General features: G+C 41.5%; 1 long non-coding RNA gene across 1 annotated transcript in view; it reads left to right on the top strand.

Moving 5' to 3' along the window:
- The first annotated feature begins 2,192 nt into the window (after positions 1-2,192).
- The window catches only part of LOC112578822, a 126,458-nt gene continuing 117,398 nt past the window's right edge, over positions 2,193-11,252 (top strand). Inside the window, exon 1 of the long non-coding RNA XR_006544590.1 lies at positions 2,193-2,777. This is a non-coding gene — a long non-coding RNA (uncharacterized LOC112578822). The remainder of the gene's footprint in view (positions 2,778-11,252) is intronic.

Below are 11,252 nucleotides of genomic sequence, written 5' to 3'. Positions count from 1 at the left end.
TCCATCCCCTCCTCCCCTCCCTCTTGGTGACCATAAGTCTGTTCTCTATGTTTGTAAGTCTGTTTCATAGACAAGTTCATTTGTGTCATATTTTAGGTTTTGCATGTAAGTGATATCATATAATATTTGTCTTTCTCTGTCTGGCTTACTTCATTCAGTATGATAATCTCTAGGTCCATCCATGTTGCTACAAATGGCATTATTCCATTCTTTCTTGTGGCTGAGTAGTATTTTATTGTGTGTGTGTGTATACACACACACACACACACACACACACACATATATAAAATCACATCTTCTTTATCCATTCATCTGTTGTTGGATATTTAGGCTGTTTCCATGTCTTGGTTATTGTGAATAGTACTGCTATGAATTTAGGGCTGCATGTAGCTTTTTGAATCATAGTTTTGTCTGAATATATGCCCAGGAATGGGATTGAAGGAGTAGATGGCACCCAGTTGCCTGTTTGTTGAAGGAAGTCCAAGCTAACTAGCGTTAACATTCCCTAATGCAGTGGCCAGAGAGAATCAGTCAGTGCTAAACCACCTCTCCCCATTTTTCACTCCAGAATTATGTTTTGTATTTTGTCTTAAGTAGGCGTTTTCTTTCTACCTAAAATGAAGAAGTAGAGTTGATCCCCACCCATTTTTCTCTTTTTCTACGTGATTGATGTGGTCAGCTTCCGGAGAGTGTGACCTCAACACAATGCACATCACTGCAAAGTGGATTTCAACTCTTGCAAAAGAGGTTGGGATTTCATGAAAGTTTGCAAGTGGTATTGGAAGAACTACTCAAAACATCTGCCAAGTCACTGACACGTGAGGACCTGGCTGCATTAGAGCAGTTGGTAATAGAAACCAACAAAGAAGACCTCAGATGCTGCTTCAATGAGTGTGACTTTCCTATCAAAGAATTAGGGAAGGCTCCTGGGGAAAGGGATGAAACACTTGAACTGGGCAAAAGCCCCCAACTAGCTTTCTGGATTCACTGTGAAACTCAAGAGTGCAGCAAAGCACATCATAGATCTACCTAGGATTAACTCTGTTCTTTCTGAAAATTGGTGTGTGGATAGTTTTAACCTACATCATGTGGGGCTGGCTTCCCTGGTGACTCAGTGGTAAAGAATCCACCTGCAATGCAGGAGATCTAGGTTTGATCCCTGGGTCAGGAAGTTCCTCTGGAGAAGGGAATGGCAACCAACTCCAGTATTCTTGGCTGGAGGATTCCATGGACAGAGGAGCCTGGCCGGCTACAGCCCATGGGGGTTGCAGAGTTGGACATGAACTTTGTTGGATTTATGAACAGATTATGAATGACTAGCACTTCGCTTTTGTTAAGTGTCAAATAAACTTGTTTTTGCCTTTGTTAGTTTAGTTTTCCCAGATGAAGTTTGAGTCAAACCTCATTTTCAGACTCTTGACTATAAAAATTTTAGTTCATAATAGAAAATCTAAAACATGAACGAATATAGAGGTAATAGTGTAATAACCTCCCTTGTATCCATTATCCAGCTTGAACAGTTAAGTCCCCTACATACAAACCTTCAGGTTGCAAATGTTCAAATGTGTGTTCCATCAATATCAGGCATGAGTGAACCTGCATCTCGCCCTCCGTCTCCTATTGCTGATGACCCTTCAGCTCTACCATCTCCCACCTCCTCTCCCTCCTCCAGTCAGTAACTCTTCTTGCCTGTCCACTCGATGCCAGCCCTGTGTGCCAGCTGTTGTACTCTAGTACTGTACTTCAAGGTACTGTACTGGCAGATTAAAAATGTTTTCCTTGTTTGTTTTTTATGTATTATTTGTGTGAAAGTATTGTAAACCTATTACAGTACAGTACCTATTACTGTATAGCCGAACATGTTAGTTGGGTAAGTTAACTTTGTTGGATTTATGAATAGATTAGACTTATGAACATGCTCTTGGAATGGAACTGGTTCACTTGTAGAGGGCTTAACTGTATACATATAATACACTCACTCTACTCTCCTCGTCCCCAACTCTGTATCCTCTTGCCAATGAAAAATTAATCAGTTGATCTAGGAAAGAAACAGGAAATTTTACTTGAGTCAAATACATGTATATATTTGTATGTGCATATATGTGTGTGTGTGCGTGCATGCTCAGTCTTGTCTGACTCTTTGTGACCCCATGAACTGTAGCCTGCCAGGCTCCTCTGTCCAAGGGATTCTCCAGGCAGAAATACCTGGAATGGATTGCCATTTCCTTCTCCAGGAGACCTCGACCCAGGGATCAAACCCACGTCTCCTGTGTCTCCTGTATTGGCAGGCAGATTTTTTTACCACTGCACCACCATGGAGTATAGAACATGTAAATCATATCTGTATGGCTTGTAAATTTCCACCAATTTAAAATTATATTTATTAATCATACAAACCAAGAGATGCAGTATCACCAGCACCCCAGAGGCATGCTTGGGCTCACTCCAATCACTTTCCTCCCAAAGGAATGACCATCCTGACTTTTAACACTGTACACGAGGGCTGCACAGCCAATCTTGTCCCCTCCCAGCCCACTCCACCCTCCTCTGCCCAACTCTGTATCCTCTTGCCAACAAAAAATTAATCAGTTGGCCTACGAAAGAAATGGAAATTTTTACTTGAGCCAAATTGAGGATTCTAAGCCAGGAAGAGCCTCTCAGAAAGCCTTGAGAACTGTTCCACCCATTAGAGGTCGAAGCACAGTTGTATGAGTTTTTGGAGACTGAGGGCTGCGCATTCGATGACATATGATTGGCGGTTTACACAGTCCAGATCTGTAAGTACAAAGTGATGGGTCATTGCGGCCCCTACAATATGGAGGAGGAATGTTTTCTTTAAGGAGTTGTCTTGTTGGTGCTGGGAGAAGATTGCCCTTTGCGGTTAAATAGGTATTTCTGCTGATGGGGGAGTCTGGCCTGATGCATAACGCAGATACAAAATGCACAATGTGGGGAGAGAGTGGGCCAAAGGGCAGAGAAAATTCTTTCATGTTTAAATTTTTCTTGTCTTGCCATAAAAATGAATTTTATATCATGCTACCATTTCATCTGAAAATATTTCAGTATGTAAGTCTAAAACACAGAGACCTAAAATATAACCATGATGCTGTAATAACATTTTAAAGCTTAACCATAATAACTGAATGTCAGCAGATATCCTGAACACAGACATTTCCTTGTTTGTCTCATATGCGTGTGTGCTCAGTTGTGTTTGACTCTTTGCAGCCCCATGGACTGTAACCCGGCAGGCTCCTCTGTCCATAGAATTTTCAGGCAAGAATACTGGAGTGGGTTGCCATTACCTCCTCCAGGGGATCTTCCCGACCCAGGGATCAAACCCAAGTCTCTGTTGTCTCCTGCCTTGGCAGGAGAATTCTTTACCACTGTGCAACCAGGGAAGTCCTGGTTTATCTCAAAGATTCAAGATATTGGAAGTTGCTTGAATTATGATCTAAATAAGATCCACAGGGGTTCTGAAATGTTTTTTAACCTGTAGGTTCCCCTTCTCCCTTTCCCAATTCCTAGCAATTTCCCCTCCTGTTTTCTCTCTTCCTCACTGAAATATTTTTTTTTTGGTTGTTGAACTGGATATTCATTCTACAGAACATGGTCTGACCTTCATCACTGCATGCTGTGGTGGTGGTTATCACATCTTTCTGTCTCATTTTGATTCTGTAACTTGGTCGTTGTTGGGTTTAATCCGATTCAATTTTGCTATTTTGGCAAGAATCCTTCACAGGGGGAGTGGGGTTCTTCTAGACACATAAGGCTGGTTGTCTCCTGGTTGCGATGTTTGCAGCTGTAGATCATCATTGTTTAGACCCACTGTCCTTATGGATTTGTAAAATGGTCATATTCTATTATTTCTTTTTCATTTATTAGACATAATGCTTCTAAAAAGAGAAAATTATCCTCATCAATAATTTGATTACCCTGAGGGTCAGTTTATATAGGAAATGAAGAATAAATGCTCAATTTTTACCTTTTTATTTACAGCAAAATAAAAATGAGTTGGTGGCCTACTATCTTTGACAGGTGACTTTTGATTCCTGGGTCGGGAAGATCTCCTGGAGAAGGGAGCGGCTATCCGTTCCAGTATTATTGCCTAGAGAATTCCACAGACAGAGGAGCCTGGTGGGCTGCAGTCCTTGGGATCTCAAAGCCTTGGATACAACTGAGTGACTAACATTTGCACTTTCCCTTTTCATGAACTCTTGTCATGCTTTGAAACATTTTTAAAAAATGTAAACCTACTTAAAAATTAAAATTTTTTTTTTCTGATGTTGGGGGTCAAAAAGGGAGGGGACGCCAACCTACAATATGTCTTGCCAACCTCTTAGAGACCTTGGCACTGGAATCCATCTTGGCTAAAAGATGTGCACATACATCAGGAAGGACTTTGAGTCAGATCAGTAATGAACAACGAGCAAGATGATTGGCCAGAGGGAACCTAGAGAGGTGCCCCTACAGAGACAATACAAGCCATCCTAAAAGCACAATGCCCTCCAAGCCCACTCATCCGCATGTACTTTCTCCTAATAAACACTTAATCTGTTACACTACTCAGTCTTTTAGCTGAATTTTTAAATCCTTTTTATTTTAGATTGGAGTAGAGGTGATTACTCTTGCCTGGAATATCCCATGGACAGAGGAGCCTGGTAGGCTGCAGTCCATGGGATGGCTAAGAGTCGGACACGACTGAGCGACCTCACTTTCACTTTCCACTTTCATGCATTGGAGAAGGAAATGGCACCCCACTCCAGTGTTCTTGGCTGGAGAATCCCAGGGACGGGGGAGCCTGGTGGGCTGCCGTCTATGGGGTCGCACAGAGTCGGACACGACTGAAGTGACTTAGCAGCAGCAGCAGCAGCAGCAGAGGTGATTAACCATATTTTAGGTGTATAGCAAAGTGATTCAATTATACATATACATGCATCTATTCTTTTTCAAATTATTTTTCCATTTGGGTTCTTACATAATATTGAGCAGAGTTCCCAGTGCTACGCAGTAAGTCCTTATTTTAAATATAGCAGTGTGTACGTACATGTCCATCCCCAAATCCTGATCTAGCTCTTCTCCCCCACCCTTCCCTCAGGTAATCCTAAGTTTGTTCTCTAAGTCTGTGAGTCTATTTCTGTTTGTAAATAAGCCAAGGGATCTTTGTTGAATTTTTTTTTCTCCAAAGAAGACAAGGACCAGGGAGAGACTTACATCACACCCAGAGGCCCTCATCGACTAGTGGCTAGGATTTGGCACTCTAAGTGCCACAGTCTGGGCTTGATTCCAGGATAGGGAACTGAGATCCGGATTTGAGCTGCTGTACCCCAAGCCCCACCCATCAATCAGAACTAGCTTGCAAGCCAGAGCAGCTGGAAGGCTTTGAATGGATGTTTCCGTTTCTCTGTCAATCTGAAGATTTGAATCTCAAAGGTGGGCTTCCTGTGCTTCCCTGGAAGGAGACCACCCTCTGCCAGAGAAAGTGATGGGGAAATGTTTGTAGAAGAGAGACTTCATTGAGATTTCATTTTCAAAAAGACTATGATTTACTGAGCTTGGACGAGTGCTTTTATCTCATTACCCACTTATCTCTGGATATCACCTGGGTTTAATCCCTGGTCGAGAAGATCCTCTGGAAAAGGGAATGCCAATCCACTCCAGTATTCTTGACTGGAGAATCCCATGGATAGAGAAGCCTTTGCAGGCTACAGTCCAGGGGGTCACAAAGGGTCAGACACGACTGAGTAACTAACACACACCCACTTATCTCAGAAACATTGTGATGATACGAACTCAGATCCCTTTTTATAGAAGAAGAAAATGAGGTTAGCAAAGCCAGAAGCTCATCGGGACCACTTGGCTTGTCAGAAGCCTACAGGGCCTCTCATCTGTCTGCGTGGCTTCTAGGCAAAGTGGTTTCATATCCCCCTGTTCACAGCCCTCTGTGCTGGGCTTTCTGGGGCACAGAGCCCTGCCTGCTTCACAAGACACCTGCGACACCCTTGGAGGACCACATTTCAGGCTTCCTCTTGACATGATACCCCTCCCACCTCCCTCCCCCCAAGAAAGGAGGCCTTCTCGGACCCTCTACGTAAAATGGCAGCCTCCACTTCCTTGTCCTGCCCCCTTTCCTGGTTTTGCATCAGTGCCTTCTTCTATATAAATATTTTGCGTATTTATTGTGTTTGTTGCTTGCCTGTCTCCCCATTAGAATTTATGCTCCACGGGAGCAGGGATTTCGGCCTGTTTTGTCCACTGCTGTGTCTCTGTGTAGAATAGTCTCTCAGAGTGCACGCAGAGCTGTGTACCCAGGGCTCCGGGTTGTCTGCTACCTGTGTGGGTTGGAGATGCGTCTAACCTTCAGGCAGACTCCCCATCAGCATTTTATCACGGTGATGCCTTCGGGGCCCGAATGATCTGCATTTCCCGGTTCCTACCAGGAGGTGGCAGTGTGCTCGCTCAGCCGGAACCGGCTCTGCTGAGGTTTCCCCGATGCAGCTGCTGCTTGGTGCCTCTGGCCCAGGACTGCCCCCACTGCTGCTGCTGCTGCTGCTGCTAAGTCGCTTCAGTCGTGTCCGACTCTGTGCGACCCCATAGACGGCAGCCCACCAGGCTCCGCCGTCCCTGGGAGTCTCCAGGCAAGCACACTGGGGTGGGTTGCCATTTTTCTTCTCCAATGCGTGAAAGTGAAAAGTGAAAGTGAAGTCGCTCAGTCGTGTCCGACCCCTCAGCGACCCCATGAACTACAGCCTTCCAGGCTCCTCCGTCCATGGGATTTTCCAGGCAAGAGTACTGGAGAGAGAATTCTCTGTCGATCTAGGCCTGAAAGACCTGTCATAAAACCAGACGAAAAGCCCTTCTCTATTTATCCTGCTGAAGTCAGAACAAATAGTTAGTAACACTTAAACATAGATCATGGGGCCTGGTCAAGTATACATTGAAATTACCTGCAAGAAATTCTTGGGGGGCACTTTCATTTATCTTGGGATGTTTCTTCGTTGTGATTGTTTAAATATCTCCCCTCCCCCACCTTCCCAAACACCTCTATGCCCGTTGTTTACTGAGCTAAATTGAACAACTATTTCTTATGTGCCAGACAATTTGGTAAAAACATAGAAATTTTCTTTTGGGAAAATGTTCTTTGTTAAAAATTAAAAAGCAGAAAAATAAGAGCACAGTTCATGTAGCTTTCAATATGAGCAAATATTCTGATGCTGCTGCTGCTAAGTTGCTTCAGTCGTGTCCGACCCTGTGCGACCCCACAGACGGCAGCCCACCAGGCTCCCCCATCCCTGGGTTCTCAAGGCAAGAACACTGGAGTGGGTTGCCAGTGGGTTTCCTTCTCCAATGCATGAAAGTGAAAAGTGAAAGTGAAGTCGCTCAGTCGTGTCCAACTCTTAGGGACCCCATGGACTGCAGCCTGACCAGGCTCCTCCATCCATGGGATTTTCCAGGCAAGAGTACTGGAGTGGGATGCTAGGCATGTTTAATAATCATGCAAGAAGTATTACAGATTAAAGAGCAAGACAATTTAATAAACATTTCTTGGGCACCTCCTGTGTGTCTGGCACTAAGTTCAGTTCAGGGAAATAAAATATGAATCAAAAAAGGTCATTGCTTCCAAGGAACCTAATCCCTAGTGAGAGTCAAAGATATTTGTACAATAAATTATGATACAAACAGAATAAAATATATGATAAAAAAATAAACTGAAAGTGTTCATAGACTATTCACCAAGATTTTTTCTTTTTTTTTCCGTGCAGTCATGCCTCTTTGTGACCCCATGGAATTCTCCAGGCCAGAATACTGGAGTGGGTAGGGAATCTTCCCAACCTAGGGATCAAACCCAGGTCTCCCACATTGCAGGCAGATTCTTAACCAGCTGAGCCCCATGGGAAGCCCAAGAATACTGGAATGGGTAGCCTATCCCTTCTCTAGCGGATCTTCCAGACCAAGGAGTTGAAAGTCATCTCTCAAAGATACTACGGGACCAACTCATTTTTATTACGCTATAAATAACAAGGTAAAACTTGAGCATTTATTCTGTATTTTCTATATAAAGCAGAGTCTCCTGCATTACAGGTTGATTCTTTACCAACTGAGCAATGAGGGAAGCTCGTTCACCAGGATAGACTGTATATATTCTGAGTCATACAGAGACTTCAGTTCAGGTGAAAGAATAAACTTGGATCTGTTACAACTGATTGCTATAAGAAAAACTAGTTCCTCATTGATATCAAAAGGTGTTATGTCATTAAAAACTTTGGTATGAATACAGTGATAAAATTAAAAACAGAAAAATTAGGATCTAAAAGAAAGTACTTAAGGATTCCAAGGCTAAAGTGTATGTGTGTTTTGTGAGTCAATCAACTCCCAAAGAAGTCTATCAATAATAGATAGATGATGTTTTTGCTGATGTTTTGATGATGCTATTTATGTAAATCTACAGTTATATATGTGGAGTTAATAAATTAACAAATATTGATTAAAAATAAAGTTGATACCAGCAATGTTGCACAGGAATGTGGAAGCTGGAAGAAATAATTTTGGTCAGGGAAATCAGAGAAGACTTCCTGAAAGAGGTGGCTTTTACACCATTGCTTGAAAGATGAGCAGGACTTTGGTAGACTGAGAATGGGAAAGAAGTGTATTCCAAGCTAATACACAGGCAAAACCAGAAGCCCAGAAGTGTGATCATTTTGTGATCTTGTGTATTTGGAGTGTGGGGCTGGGGTTGAATGTGGATGGTGTGGATCTAGGAATGTCCAATTCCATTTAGCAGAAGAAGTGCCTAGTGGCAGGGGCTCAATAATTGCTTACTGAGGGAAAACAGGCAGAAAGGCCAAAAAGAAAGAAAGAATAAAGGGAAAAAAAAAGGGTCAAGGTCTGGCAAATAGACGCTTACTGTGGATTATGAGAACCAAGAAGTAAATCAGAACGTGCAACAGCAGGGCCCTCTTCCCACCTCCCAGTTCTTCTCATTTAAACAAAAATTCTTTCTTTCTTTATTTTCGGCTGTGCTGGGTCTTTGTTGCCACACAGGCTTTTCTCTAGTTGCGGCAAGTGGGGGCTGCTCTCTAGTTGCTGTGTGTGGGCTCCTCGTTGCGGTGGTCTCTCTTGTTTTGGAGCACGGGCTCTAGGGCATGTGGGCTTCAGTGGTTGTGGCACATGAGATTAATTGCCCTGCAGCATGTGAAATCTTCCTGGGAGAGACATCAAACCTGTGTCCCCTGCATTGGCAGGCAGAGTCTTAACCACTGGACCGCCAGGGAAGTCCTCCCTTCTTATTCCAGTTTTATTGGAAGAATAAAATGGAAATAGCAAAATATTATCCCTTCTTCTTCCACCTTTTGACTGTCTGGAAAGAGTATTTAATAACTAAAACTACAGTAAATGTTCTGTTGTTTGAATGTACAGTTTATCTCTCCATTCCCCTACTAGAGGGCATCTTGATTTCTTTCAAGTTTTGAAAATTACGAATAAAATAAGTATAAACATTCATGTCCAGGTTTTTGTGTGGACATGAAAGTTCAGCGCCTCTGGGTAAATGCCAAGAAGTTTGATTGCTGGATAGTATTGTAAGAGTATGTTAAGCTTTGTAAGAAACTGCCAACTGACTTCTGAAGTGTCTATACTATTTTGCATTTTCACCAGCAATGAATGATAGTTCCTCTTGCTCTGCATCCTCATCAACATGTCAGCGTTTTGAATTTTGGCCATTCTAATAGGTGTGTAGCGGTATTTCACTATTGTTTTCATTTGCAATTCCCTGATGACATAGGTGTTGAACAATTTTTCATATATTTATTTGCCATTTATCTGTCTTTGGTAAGCTATATGTTCAAGTCTTTTATCTTTTTTAAAATTAAGGGTTTTTTTTAATTGTTGATTTTTAAGAATTCTGTATATATTTTGGATAATAGTCATTTATCAGAGATGTCTTTTACAAATACATTATCTCAGTCTATAGATAGTCTTTTTCTTTTGACAGTGTTTTTCTCAGAGCAGTTTTTAATTTTAACGAGGTCCTGCTAACCAATTATTTCATGGATTGGGCTTTTGGTGTTATATCTAAAAAATCATCAGCTTAACCAGAGTTATTTAGATTTTCTCCTACTTTTATAATTTTGCATTTTAAATATAGATCTGTGCATAGAGAACAGACTTGTGGTTGCCAAGGGGGAGGGGGTGATGGTTTGGAAGTTTAGGGGTAACGGATGCAAACTATTATATGTAGAATGGATAAGCAACAAGTTTCTACTGTATAGCATAGGGAATTATATTCAATACCCTATGATAAGCCATACTAGAGAATAAGATGAAAATGAATGTATATTTATGTATAATTGAGTCACTTTGCTATATAATAGAAATTAACACAAAGTTGTAAATCAACTGTACTTCAATAAAAAATAAACAGAGGTATATGATCCATTTGAATTAATTTTTGTGAAGTGTGTGAGGGTGTGACAGAGATCTAGATTCACATTTTTGCACTTGAATGTCCAATTTTTCTAGCAACATTTGTTGAAAAGATTCTGTTTGTCTGTACTGCTCAATACATGAATGTGGGTCTATTTCTGGGCTCTCAGTTCTGTCCCACTGATCTATTTGTCTGTGTCTTGAATTCAAGTAGCTACCATCCTTCAACTTTGTTCTCCTTCAGTATTTGGTTGGCTATTCTGAATCCTTTACTTCTCCATACAAAGTTTAGAATCAAGTTGTCAATATCCATAAGATAACTCTCTGAGATTTTTATTGGGATTGCATTCAATCTTTAGACCAAGTTGGGAAGAATAGACATCTTGACAGCATTGAGTGTTTTTGTTCATGAACATGGAATATTTCTCCAGTTATTTAGTTATTCTTTGGCCTGTTTAATCTGAGTTTTGTAGTGTTTTCAAATAGATTTTGTATGTATTGCTATATTTATACCTAAGTATTTCATTTTTAGATGCTAATGTAAATGGCATTGTGTTTTTAAATTCAAATTTGATTTGTTCATTACTGGTATGTAGAAACTGACTTTTATATATCAATCTTACATCTTTCGGCTTTGATGTAACTATTTGTTAGTTTCAAGAATTTGTTGTTGTTATTGACTCCTTTGGAATCTACCGACAATCCTGTCATCTACAAAGACTGCTGTTTTCCTTTCCTGTCCTGTCCGTACACCTTTTGTTTCTCTTTCTTGTCTTATTGCACTGGCCAGAATGCTAGTATGATGTTGAAAAGGAGTGATGAGAAGGGATACC

The sequence above is a fragment of the Bubalus bubalis genome, chromosome 14, assembly GCF_019923935.1.
Source record: "Bubalus bubalis isolate 160015118507 breed Murrah chromosome 14, NDDB_SH_1, whole genome shotgun sequence".
Lineage (NCBI taxonomy): Eukaryota > Metazoa > Chordata > Mammalia > Artiodactyla > Bovidae > Bubalus > Bubalus bubalis.
This window is presented reverse-complemented; position numbering and strand designations above follow the sequence as displayed.